The sequence below is a fragment of the Vulpes vulpes genome, chromosome X (assembly GCF_048418805.1).
Source record: "Vulpes vulpes isolate BD-2025 chromosome X, VulVul3, whole genome shotgun sequence".
Classification (NCBI taxonomy): Eukaryota; Metazoa; Chordata; class Mammalia; order Carnivora; family Canidae; genus Vulpes; species Vulpes vulpes.
This window is the reverse complement of record NC_132796.1, coordinates 14,249,446-14,263,381: the sequence shown is the minus strand read 5'-3', so window position 1 is coordinate 14,263,381 and position 13,936 is coordinate 14,249,446. Positions and strand designations below refer to the sequence as shown.

The following is a 13,936-nucleotide window of genomic DNA, read 5'->3' as shown; positions in this document are numbered from 1 at the left end:
TCCTGGAAGCTCCCAAGTTTTCTTTTCTTTTCTTTTCTTTTTTAAATTTATTTATTTATTCATGAGACACACAGAGAGAGAGAGGCAGAGACACAGGCAGAGGGAGAAGCAGGCTCCCCGCGGGGTGCCCGGTGCGGGACTCGATCCTGGATCCCGGGATCACGCCCTGAGCCGAAGGCAGGCGCCCCACCGCTGAGCCACCCAGGCGCCCCGGCTCCCAAGTTTTCAAGCAGGCTTTCTTTTCTTTTTTTTTTGTATATATTTTTGTATTGATTTTTTTTTATTGGAGTTCGCTTTGCCAACATCTAGTATCACACGGAGGGCTCATCCCGTCCAGTGCCCCCCGCAGTGCCCGTCGCCCACCGCCCTTCCCCTTGTTCATCTCCCAGGTTAGGAATCTCGGGGTCTCACACAGGCTTTGGGGGGCGGGGGGCAGCGGCCGGGCTGGGAGAGGCGCCGGGACCCCGAGCTCCGCGGCCAGGGAGCGGCGCACGCGCACGCGCAGGCTGCGAGCGGCTCCCGCCGGCTCCTCCCGCGGCGGTCGGTCCGGGGACGTTCTCCCCGCCGCGGGGGCGGCTGTGAGCCCCCGGCGGAGGCCCGGGCGGGCCGGGGCACGACTCCGTGCTTGAGGACCCGGCGCTGGCGGACGTCACCCTGCCAGGTTCGGTGGTTCTGCAGGTGAGCGAAACTCGGGGTAGGGACGGCCGCTGGGCGCTGCGGGTCCGAGCCGGCGTGGCAGCCCCCGCGCCACTTGCTGCGGCCCCGGCCCTTCTCAGGCGGACGCCGGCTCCCCTGCAGCCCCCGCGGGGCCGCGCACATGCTGGGGCGCTGCTCGTCGCCCGGGTTCCCTGGGCCCGGGGGGGGCTCTCCCTGGGGCGCTGTGCTGGCCCTGGTGCGGTCACGCGCTCACCTCTGAGGCGCCCTGTCTTGGCGTGTGCGGCGCCGGGGGCGGGGGGGTTCCGGGGTCGTTGGTCCCGGGGCGGGGGAGCGAAATCGGGGTCCTGTGCGTCACCACCTTGGTGAGGCCAGGCTTAATTTGTGCTTCGAGCCTTCAGGCGCCGGGGGTAGAAACTTAGCCTCGGTCATTCAAGGCTTTTGAGTTCCCAGGAATGCAGGGGAAGAGCCCAGGACGCGAATGGCGGTAGGGCCGAGGGGCTAGCGATGGGCGGGCAGGTGCCTCCTGGAATGCGAGTGGAGTCTCGGGTCTAGGGGTCCTCTACAGCGCCAAGGCTGAGCGGAGGGTGCAGGGCCAGGTTCTTGTCGTTTCTCTTAACCATCATCGGCTGAGGTATCAATTTGTGTCCTCATTGGCCTAGGGCCTTTCTTACCCCTGTCCTGTTCCTATCCGCAAGGGGTTCCGATCCCTCCCATCCGTGCTCTAGGTTCCCCTCAAGCTCCTGCGATTAATTGTGCTGCCGCTTCCTTATTTTTTGTCACGGGAAGGATTTTATCCAGTTCTCCGGTAGACTTCCATGTAGGACTGGCTACATAATTTGCAGGGCCCAATGAAAATGAATTAAAATTTGATACTATTTAAGCAGCACAGTTTTATTTATTTTATTTATTTTTTAAAAATTTTTATTGGAGTTCAATTTGCCAACATTTAGCATAACACCAAGTGCTCATCCCAATTGCCCCCCTCAGTGCCCATCACCCAGTCACCTCAACCCCCCGCCCACCTCCCCTTCCACTACGCCTTGTTCGTTTCCCAGAGTTAGGGGTCTCTCATGTTTTGTCACCCTCACTGATATTTTCACTCATCCTCTCTCCTTTCCCTTTATTCCCTTTCACTAATTTCTATATTCCCCAAATGAATGAGACCATATAATGTTTGTCCTTCTCCAATTGACTCATTTCACTCAGCATAATACCCTCCAGGTCCATCCACGTGGAAGGAAATGGTGGATATTTGTCATTTCTAATGGCTGAGTAATATTCCATTGCATACATAGACCACATCATCTTTATTCATTCATCTTTTGATGGACACTGAGGCCTTCCACAGTTTGGCTATTGTGGACATTGAGCAGCAGTTTTATAGCAGTTTTATATTTTAACATTTTGGGAGGGAGAATTTTGGACTTCTAAAAGAGTTGTAAAAATAGTACAGAGAGTTCCTGTGCACCCTTTACCCAGCTTCTCCTAATGTTAACAGCTCTCATAATCATGGTACGATTATCAAAATTCAGAAATTAACGTGGTACAATACTATTAACTCCAGGCTTTATTTGTAGTTTGTCAGGTTTTCCACTAAAGAAAGCTCTTTCTCACTTCCAGGATTCAATCTAAGATCCTATATTGCATTTAATTCTCACGTCTCCTAATCTCCTCCAGTCTATGGCAGTTCTTACTCTTTCCTTGTTCTTCTTGACCTTGACACTTTTGAAGAGTACTAGTCAGACATTTTGTAGCATGTACCTCAATTTGGGTTTGTCTAGTGTTCCCTTGATGAGTCAGTGGTTACGCACTCTTGGGAATGATGTGCTTTTCTCAAAGCATCGCAGCCTCTTGAATTTTTCAATAGAACAGTTACTAGAAGGTTCAGCAGTTTGACCCAAGTCCTAGACCTGTTAGCACCAAAGCCAGGACTAGACCTCAAGGCTCACTCTGATATTAGGGTTGTTAACACAAACCTTTAAATCTTTTTGTATGTTTTTCCAAACTACTGACTTATTCAGCATTTGACTTTTAGGATTGTGAGCATCGAGTTGTTGTTTGGTCCCTGCACAGTGAAGTAGGGGAAAGGGGAGGCTGAACAATGGGCAGATAACATAAGAGAAAAATAGTACTCCAGACACTGTGAAGTTAAGCTCTTGCCCAGTGCCCCTGCTGCTTCATGGACGGTGGTGATTATGGTCACAATTTAGTGAGCTCTGGCTGTGTGCCAGGTCTCAACTCAGCATCATCACCTCCCACTTCTAGAATTTCTGCTTTACAAAAGAGAAGCTGAGAGCCACATTTCCCATCATCCCTGTATCAATATGGTTACCAGTTTAGAGTTGTTGATGAGAGGAACTTGCATGAAATTTGAAGGCAGAAGAAAAGGAGAGCTGTTTTGTGCCACAAGGACACATGGGCGGATGTGAGATTTACAGAAGTTAAGAATTGATGAGGATCACATGATTCACTGCTGCATGTGAAGGGATTTTCAGAGACTCTTCAGCAGCTATCCAGTAATCTTTCAAGAATTTTCTGTGATGCTTCAAGCTGAGGTCTACAGTGTTTGCTTTCTTGATCTTTGGTAACACCTTCTTTGACCTTGTCTTTCCTACCTCGCTTAATAGTCCTGTAAACTACTAATTCCTATTCTAATACCCTTTATTCCTCCTTTCTTATCCGACCCCTGATATAGTACAACATGTATTCATGCATTTAATCCTCTCACTGCCCAGGAGGAAGGTGCCAGTAGAAATGGGGAAACTCACAAGTCATTGTGCCACTCCCATATCCACCCACGAGCAGTTTAATGACTAGTTCAGGTAGTTCTTAGCAATAAAACTGAAAATCTTTGTTATCACAATGGGTTGTCAGAATGGATGTTCCTACATGAAAAGAGTGATAATTGAGACTTAATTTCTTAACACAGGAAAAGGTGCTCAACATCACTAATCATCAGAGAAACGCAAATCCAAACCACAATGAGATATCACCTCACACCTGTCAGAATGGCTATCACCAAAAAGACAAGAAATAAGTGCTGATGAGGGTATGAAGAAAAAGGAACACTCATGCATTTTGATGGGAATGTAAATTGGTGCAACCACTGTGGAAAACAGTATGGATGTGACTCAAAAAATTAAGAACAGAACTACCATATGATCCAGTAATTCCATTACTGAGTATCTACCCAAAGAAAATTAAAACACTAACTTGAAAAGATACATGCATGCCTATGTTTATCGCAGCATTGTTTACAATATTCAAGACACGGAAGCAACTCAAGCGTCCATCAGTTGATGATAATGAAGATGTGTTACATATACAGTGGGATGTTACTTAGCTATAAAAATGGATGTGATTTTGCTATTTCTGACAACATGGATGAACCTAGAGAGTATTATGCTAAGTGAAATAAGACAATGACAAATACCATATGATCCCACTTATATGTGGAATCTAAAAAAGTGAATTAACAAACAACTAAACAGACTAAAAACAGGCTCTTAAATACAGAGAACTGGTAACCACCAGCTAGAAGGGAAGTGTGTGTATAGGTAAAACAGGTGAAGGGGGTTAAGAGATATAAACTTCCAGTTATAAAATAAATGTCATAGAAATGAAAAGTATAGCCTATGGAATATAGTCAGTGGTATTATAATAACATTGTATGGTGACAGATGGTAACTGCATTTATTGTGGGCATTGACAATGTATAGAATTGTTGAATCAATATGTTGTACACCTGAAACTAATATAACATTGTATGTCAGTTATATTTCAATAATAAAACTCAAATGACAATTTTTTTTTCTTTTTCTTTTTCAAATGTAAAAGACTGTTTACATATGAAAGCATTTCCAGGTACTCTGAAAGCTTTCAGAAACCATAACCTGAGGACTAGAGATAAATTAATTCCCTTTCCTCCAGTTGGAGTATTAGAGCACATAGTCTGTCTTCACATTACTCAATTGCTCAAGTATTTGTCTCCCCTTCTAGCCTGACCTTCCTGTCTTCAGTGCCTAACTCAATGGTTTGGGAGTGGTAGGTGCCCAGTAAACAAGCATTCCTCATTCACTCTGCCTTAACCTGCCTGAAATTTCATCATTAGTTTGATTTCTTTGGCTTGAGCCTAATTTGACCTTTTCTCCTGTAACAATCTAAGTTCTGTATATTCATGCTCTATGCCTTCATGGAGTTGAACTTGTTAAATCCACTCCTCGAAGTTGGTTCAGTTTGGAACATGAGAGCATGAGGACTTCTTAGTTTTGAGAGAGACTTCTACACACAGATAAATGTACAAGAGGGTTGCAGCATTCTCTGTAATAGGATAAAACATTGGAAACAATTTGTTAAAGAATATCTTTTAAAACTAAAATTATGGCTCTCATGTAGATATAAAATGAACATATGTTAGAGATTTTATTTAACTCATTACTAATTAGGGAACCAGTGATGTTAGGACCATTTCAAAGGATAACCAAACAACACATTTTTATTAGATTAGTGCAAACCAAGGCAAAACTGGCTTCTCCCACAGTTGGAGAAGGCAATTAATTGAATCTCCACTGTAGAATTTATTTGTGTGTCTATAGCTAAGATTTATTTTCCATTGCTATCAGTTATATATAGCTTACAGAATGGAAAATCAGAACCAGGTGACCAAGAATGATGTACTCCAAACAATGTCTGGTTTTCCACAGAAGCACAGATTTTTACCCATGAGTACAAATATTCATTAACAGAGAACTGGTAACATTAAGAAATTACAACTATATTGGGAAAAGAAGCATCCATTGCAAAGAATGTAGCGGATACTAAAATGAAAGGCAAACGAGAGACCGAAAATAATCACCATACATTTGTCTGATAGGGGACTTGTATCCATTATATATTCAAAAATGTTTATAAACCAATCACAAAAAGATGTACAACCCAATTAAAAAATTGGGGGAAATTCTCAAATGGGTATTTCATAAAAGAAAATATTGGAATGGCCAATAAGCACATGAAAAAGTGCTCAACATCGTTGGTTGTCAGGAAAATGCAAATTAAAATTGTAACAAGGTACCAGCGTACACCCACCAGAATGGCTAACACTGTAAAGACTGACAAGGCAAAGTGCTGATGAGGATTGGACAACTGGTAGGTCTACACTGCTGGTGGGAATGTAAAATGGCATAGTCACTGTGGCAAAAATGTTTGGAGTCTCTAATAAAGCTACACACCACCTATGACCCAGAGATTATAAGTATATTCCCAGGAGAAATTAGTGCATATGCCCACAGAAAGATTTCTAAAAGAATGTTCATAGTAGCTTCATTCACAAGAACCCCAAACTGAAAACAGCCCAAATTGTGATTGGGAATACCACTTCACAACAAAACCCCCCCACAAAACTAATACCTGCCAAAACAGAAATAAACCTCACAAATATTAGGTTGCATGAAAGAATCCAGACACAGAAGAATTGCTACTCTATGATTCCATGAATATGAAGTTTAACAGGCAAAACTAAGGTGTAGTGTCAGAAGGCAGAGTAGTGGATACCTCTGTGGGGTTGGTATTGACTGGAAAGGGCATGAGAGAGCCTTTCTGGGATAATGGAAATGTTCTTTATATTGATTTGGATGGTGGTCACATGGGGATATACATATGTAAAAAGTCCTCAAGCTGTACTTATGTGCATTCACTGTATAAATTATACCTCAACAAAGTACTATAGACAAAAAGAATGTAGTCAATCTAGATAAACTGATTTGAAAATCATGTCCTGACTCAAAAAGACTTATCTCTTAAGTTCAGTGAGCTACAGAACAGTAAATGTTATACAATTCCATTTACATTATTAAAAAGCATGGGTGGGTTATGTGTCATATGTGAATGCATCACAAAAGATGGAAGATACTTGTCTGGTTATTTACTGTGCCTATCCCGGGCAGTGAATAGGAATAGGCATGGAGAGGCATTATTTGAATTATTTACAATGTGAATGTATGGTTAAACTGTGGGATTTTAGCAAGCTCGAAATAAAGCCATAGCCAAAGATCTTCTATGAATCCGGTCTAGCACAAAAATACAGTTTTGGTCTTGGCCTTCTGGCATATCTTTCACACTACAGGGCATTTCCTGTCAGTGAGTGATAAAATCAGTTTAATGAGTTGGGACTAGCATTTCTAAGAAATAGGATAGAAATCATCAGAGGACAGTATGATTTTGGAAAATGTCTTAGTTTTGTATTCCTACTGTCTAGGAACTGGACTGCCATGTAAAATGCATTTCTTATTTGGGTCACAATTCAAAAATATTTGAAAGCCACTGGCTCGCTTAGTGCACTGTGTTGACAAGTGTAGGGTGACTGGTTTTCCCTTGCCCTGTAATTTAGAGAGATTTGGGGGATGGGGGAAGGGAATGAACAAGGAGAACACGAGCTTTCCTTTCCGCAGAGCCACAAGTGACTCCTTTAGCTGGCCTTTGGCATCCAGATCAGGCTTAGGAAGCAGGATTGGACCATAGTGGGTTGTATTTAGTGGAGTAAACTTTTTACATTCCACCCATCATCTGACCCTTGAAATACTTGCTTTTTAATCTTTGAAATCCTTGTTGTTATTTTAAACAGAAGCTATTTCAGATGTCTGTTTAAAGGAAATGCCAGCCACCAGCCTTCAAGGTATAGGCGATGGTAGGTTTCTTTTTTCTTTTTCCCTTCTCAAACACAGGAAGAGTGGAGTGTGTGTTGGGGGAGTGGATGGGAGTGGGGAGGAGAGAGAGAAACATACATATTCATACTTATGGTCCAATTTATTTTCCTTATCCCCAAATGACCAGATAAGGGCCCTGCCTAACTGAGACCTCTGACAACCAGACTATCCAAGCCCAGCCTGAGGAGGCACTTGTACAATTGTATTGCTAATATATTCCATTTCCTAAGAATGTTGATACTTCCAAGTTTTTAATGGCACCACTTAAGTGAGTTTCCAAGTAAGTCACTTTCTCAGAAGTGATGTTCCTGAAATAAAATGTACATTTTAGTGGATATCACTTTTCTCTCTTAGCACTTGTGTTTTCAACCTAATTGTTGATTTACTTAAATGATGATTGATGTTTATTTAAGGACAGTATAACACCTTGATATGTTTTTGTGGTGCCTGGTAGTGCAGTATTCTGTACTTGTACTTGCTGGGTTCCTAGGGTAATTATTGCTTAAACACCCTTTTGATCTGCCTAAGAATACCAGCCTAATAAAAAAAGCCGTTACCAAATTTACAGACTGTGGGTTTGAGAACAGAAGTGTTCACATAGGCACACTTGCCAGCTTGTCACTTATTAAAAGATATTAACCAATTCATAGACCTTAGCGCGTACCTGTTACGCAGGTAGGTATTCTACTGTGTGATGGATCTGACACACAAGGCTATAGAACACTAAGTCTGTTGGGGGCAGTGGGAGTCAAGCTTTGTTAGTCACCCTTTCTATACTAACCGGGTCACAGATGAAATTGAAGACTGATCTGTTTTTTTCCCTACCTGTTCTTCCTAGGTATTACTCTAGAAAAGTGTTTTTTCAAACTTCATTATAAGAAACTTCATGGGTTTCATGAATGTGCGATTAAGGTATCGTTAAAAACAGCATTAAAAATATTTTAAGCCTGTGATTAATGGAATTGTTGATTTTCTCAGGTATGATGATAATATTGTGGTGGTGTAGATTGTGCTTTTTTGGGGGGAGATGCACGCGGGAGTATTTAGGAGACAAGGGGTATGATGTGTCTTCAATAATCCTTTCACAGGGTATAGCAGAAGAAAACGTAGATATGGAAAGATAAAATGCTAAGAATCGTTGAATCCCAGGGAGAGTATATGAGTGTTTGTGGTATTCTTTCGGTTGGCTTGACAATTTTCAAAATAAAAATTAGGGGAAATATGTATGTACATGTTATAAATATGTATATGTGGAGAGACAGTTAAAGTAAATAAAGCAAAGTGGGAGTGCTTATTGGATCCCCGTGGAGGCTCAATGGGCATTGGTTGCACTTTCGCCTGAGACCCTAAGACAGCTGTTTATGTGCAGAAGTTCATGGAATGCTCTTGCTGGGGAAGGCAGCGGGATTCAGCAGGGGGAGGAGCTGAGCTGTGATGCGGTACTAACCCAGGCCTCTGCCGAATCAAGGGAGCTCAGCAGCTGGGCTGGCCCTTCCTGGTTCTCCTTGAGGCAAGGGGGCCCGGGCTTTATGCCTCCTCACCCACCAGTCATTGGATGTGAGCTACCCTGGGGATGGGGAGGTAGGGGCCTGTGGAGGGGTTGAGGGTTAAGTGGAGGAGAACACAGCACTCACAGCATTGGGGGGATGGATGTGTCTTGAAGGGGGTTCTGGGTGGCTTGCCACAGCATCCAGTACCCAGCTTTTCTTTGTGGCATTTTAATTTGCTTATTGGAGTCACATTATTAAAGATGTATCATTATTTGCAAGGTTACAGCTTTGTCAAGTGTTTTTGTTTTGTTTCCATAATTCAGGCCTATGGATTGGTGCTCATGTAAAACCTTTTCAACTCATGTGTATGACACTCAGTTAAATGTCATTGTCCTGCAAAAGGAAACTTTTTAATAGCTTTCATTATGTCAGTATCATATTACATAGAGTTGTAGGTTTTTAGTTTTTTTTCTTTCCGTTTTTTCATTTCCTTTTTTTTTGATAAGCCTTGAGTGCTTCTTATCTGACTTAGAACTTATAAAATAAATTTAGACAAAATGCCACTTTTAAAGCCGCTTTTTATGTCGAAGATTCAAATAAGATTATTTTGCTTAAGAAGGACTTTGCCCCTTGAAAACCATTGATCTACAGTTCCTCTCCCATCTCTAGCCAAGATGAGACAGTTCTGGACTTCCAAATATGAGTGTGAAGTTTGAAAACAATGAAAGATAAAAAGGAAAGGTTTGTGATGCTAAGCATAACCGGCATCTGACTCTGCTGAGCCTCTCCGTCCTGATCATAACTGAGCAAGAACACTTTGCCCTTTCTGCTTGCACTAGCCGCTTTCTGGAACAAGGACAAGAATGAACAAGGGGAATTCTCTTCTGGTTGTTATTTTAAACAATTGTTTCCTTCTGATTTTCTTCCCCCCCCCCCCTCTTTGCCATGGTTTTTAATATGTGCTTCATTTATTCAGACAAGGGGACAACATTATCCCTCTGGAGAAGAAAAACAATAGTTCCAGAAGCAGAAGCTATGCATTGCAAAGAATTCAGTCACTTTTTCCTGGGGATAAAGCTTTATTTATCTTAGAATGGATTTGGCCTTTAAAACATGGATACAAAGCAGGAGGGGGAATGTAAATATAACCTCCAAATCTCTAAAAAGCTATTTAAACTGCAGAGTGGTGAAGCAAGATCTTAAATTCTTTCAGAAAATGAAAGATCTTTTTGAACTATTTTTCACTGTCTTACCTATCACTTCAAAGGATGATTTGGCATGATCTTTAGAGACTTTCTTCTGTCCAAGGAAGGCTGGAAGGACGCTAGAAAGTGTAATTTGAACCAAGTAACTCATCCACAAATCTCCCAGCTTTCCCTGTATTTCCTCATAGAACCATTGTAAGGAATGAGGGATGAATGGTTGCAAATCTTCTTGTAAAGCATTAAGAGCAGAAGAAATGTTCCTTAGTAATTTACTCCAGAAGTGGTATGAACTATAAAGTTGGCAGTCTGGAGCCAGGCTTCTCTCTGATCTTACAGAGAGCGGGCAGGTTTGCCCAGACAATGTCTCCACTTTCATGGAAGGCCTCCAGGTAAAGACCAGTGGCAGTGATATTGAATGTAGCAGTTCCTACTTGGGATCAGAGCCATGTGAACCCCCATTGCAATCTCAAGGAGCCTTTGGAGAGTTGACTGTGCAGCTTTTTAGAACACACACAGGCAGATCATTTGTGATACCCATAGCATGAAGAACTGTTAACCTTTCCCTGACCTCACATCTTTAATAAATTCCTTAATGGGGCAGCCCTGGTGGCGCAGTGGTTTAGCGCTGCCTGCAGCCCAGGTGTGATCCTGGAGACCTGGGATTGAGTCCCATGTGGGGCTTCCTGCATGGCGCCTGCTTCTCCCTCTGCCTGTGTCTCTGCCTCTCTCTCTCTCTCTGAATGAATGAATGAATAAATAAATAAATAAATCTTAAAAAAAAATAAATTCCTTAATGTTCTACTCTTCCTTCTCCCTCTATAGTAGCCCAGTATGGCGCTTACTTTGTGATGTTCTGTTGTAAATAAGGCCATTAGTTCCCAGCTATGCACACTAGGGTGCTCACTGCATTTTATTGTGAATTCTCTGTGTTTCAGGAGATCAGAAATAAGTGTTAATGGCTCAGTAATCTCTGACATTAAACAAAAAGCAGAAATTGTGGAAAGCATATATATATTTATGTATTTATATTTATATAATATTTATTTAGAGTGAAAGATTGTCTTAGTTTGGGTTCCTGTAGAAATAGACCTGAGACAAGGATTCAAGTGTAAATCATTGACTTGAGAGGGGAAGGAAGTGCTGGAGAGGGGTGGGGAAATGTGATAGGCAAGGGAAAGAGCCATTATAGGGTGCTACTGGAGCTTAAACCTACTAGGGATCTCTGGGAGGGGTGCTGAAAATGTGCCTCAGAGTTTTCACACCTGAGGGTGAGGAAGCTGAAGCATTTATATATCAAATCCTCTCAGTTCTGGGTTGAAGACTGTTGGGGGAGCCTTAATTTCCCAGCACGTTCAGCCTGCTACCCTGGTGGCAAATTAGCTTTATAATGCTGGTGGGGGGATGCCTGGGTGGCTCAGCGGTTGAGCCTCTGTCTGCCTTCGGCTCAGGGTGTGATCCTGGAGTCCTGGGATTGAGTCCTGCATCGGGCTTCATGCATGGAGCCTGCTTCTCCCTCTATGTCTCTGCCTCCCTCTCTCTGTGTCTCTCGTGAATAAATAAATAAATAATAAATAAAATAAATAAAATGCTGGTGGGTTGGTGGGGCACCTGGGTGGCACAGTTGGTGAGAGACCAACTCTTGGTTTTGGCCTAGGTCATGATCTCAGGGTCGTGAGTTTGACCCCTGTGTTAGATTCAGCGCTCAAAAATAAAATAAAATAAAATAAAAAAATAAAATAAAATAAAATAAAATAAAATAAAATAAAATAAAATAAAAAAAGATTCAGCTCTCAGCATGGAGTCTGCTTAAGGCTCTTGTGCATGCATGCACTCTATTTCTCTCTCTCTCTTTCCTCCCCCCAACCCCACCCTGCAGCCATAAAAAAATAATTAATCAATCACATCTTTAAAACAATGCTGGTGGGATAGGGATATGGATGGGTGCTACAAAGATGCTATCAGATATCCAGAATACTATTCAGATAATTTTCAACAAGCTTTGGTACTTCTACCACCAAAGAATTTTTTTTTTCTGGTAATGGACAGGAGGCAGTTTTCATTTACTTGAGTTTAATAGAGAAGAATAATACTTTTTCAACCTCACAGACTTATGAGAATTAAGTGAATTAATATCCGTGAAAGTATAACAGAAATAGAAGATGGCAGTTGAAATGATTTGACTGTTTGCAACTGGATAGAAAAGTAAAGCAAAGAAAAGCAGTAAATTGTAAAATAAAACTATCAGTGGTCATTTCTCATTTTATTGAGTTTTATTTTTTTAAAGATTTTGTTTATTCATGAGAGACAGAGAGAGAGAAAGGCAGAAACACAGGCAGAAGGATAAGCAGGTTCCCTGAGGGGAGCCTGATACAGGACTCGATCCCTGGACCCTGGGATCACGTCCTGAGCCGAAGGCAGATGGTCACACACTGAGCTACCCAGGTGTCCTTCATTTTATTGAGTTTTAAGCTGGTTTTGCTTCTGAACCCCAAAATGTGGAGTTTCCAGTGATTTCGTTTATGTCATGTTTTCTGATTCATCAGAAAGCCTTCTTGGATTCTGACATGATTACGTTTTTGGTATTCTTAATATATATATATTTGGCTCACTTTATTGATAACTTTTTGAAAGAAATGAACTAAAATCTTCTATAATGGTGGATTTTGTAAAAGTGTTGCTTTGTATATTTTGAAACTATGTTATTAATGCATGGAAATTCAAAATTATTATAGCTTCTTTGTAGATTTTTTTTTTGTCATCAAGCAAGGTCCTGCTTTAAGTGTTCCCCTTTAAATTTGGTTTCACCTGATACTAATTTTGTTAGATTTTTTTGTTATTTGTCTAGTATATTTTTCTTATTCCTTTTATTTTAGCTTATGTATGTTGTTGTGTTTTAGGTGTACCCATCTCTAGCTTTTGTTTTCACCCCACCCAATATAAACAGATTTAGCTATTAAAGATAGTGATTAAAAACATAGATTATGGATATATTTGAGTTTAATTTTTTTGCTTTATTGTTGTTCCTGTTTTTTTTTGTTTTGTTTTGTTTTCTTCTTCTGGTTTGGAAGTTATCCATTATTTTTCTGTAACACTTATCCTCTTACTTGTTTTTAAGATTTATTTCTTGATTTTAGAGAGAGGAAAAGAAAGAGAAAGAGTGGGGGCAGGGAGGGGCAAAGGGAGAGGGAGAGAGTCTTAAGAAGATTGTGCACTGAGTATAGAGCCTGATGCAGGGCTTGATCTCACAACCCTGAGATCATGACCTGAGCCAAAACCAAGAGTTAGATGCTTAACCTACTGAGCCACCCAGGCACCCCTGCTCTCACTTTCCATTGCCTTTTAATATTTTATGTTGCTGATAAGATATTTACTGCAAGGTTAATTTCTTTCTTTTGCTTGGAATAAACACATGATAAATCCTTATTTTGTGGAACAACATTCACTGCATATTGAGGGATGTTGCTGTGAACCTAATGACATATGTTGCTTTACTTTTTGCTCACACAGAGCATAGGGGCAAACTACTGAAGTCTTCCCAAACTTTCTCTAATATTTCTATCCACAGAACTCAGCTGACCTGTCCTCCTCTTCTCCTTTATCTTTTCTCAGGATTTTTTCCTGGTAGCCTTTGGAAAGGTGCCTTAAATAATATGATGGGAAGTTGCGAGAGCTAGCATGAGGGAAAGTTTAGTATATCAAGTCGTGAAATCTCAGCTACCCAATTCTGTGAAGTTAATAGTTTTTTTGAAGAGAACTTCTTTCTCCATTTGTGTGACTGCTTTGTCCTGTGACACATGCACCTTCAGCTACTTTGGAAAGCCTGCTATTTTGGAGGTCATAATTTTGACTGATAGGCCTATAATTAGTAAGTGCTCATTAAGTA

General features: G+C 41.4%; 1 protein-coding gene across 2 annotated transcripts in view; it reads left to right on the top strand.

The window, feature by feature from the left end:
* The first annotated feature begins 500 nt into the window (after window positions 1-500).
* RAI2 (retinoic acid induced 2) overlaps window positions 501-13,936 on the top strand; it is a 387,183-nt gene continuing 373,747 nt past the window's right edge. The window contains exon 1 of one of the 2 annotated variants that reach the window (XM_072744882.1): window positions 501-661. The gene's annotated coding sequence lies outside the window, so the exon portion shown is untranslated. Of the gene's footprint in view, window positions 679-13,936 lie in introns of both variants that reach the window. The other variant, XM_072744880.1, reaches the window with a different exon arrangement.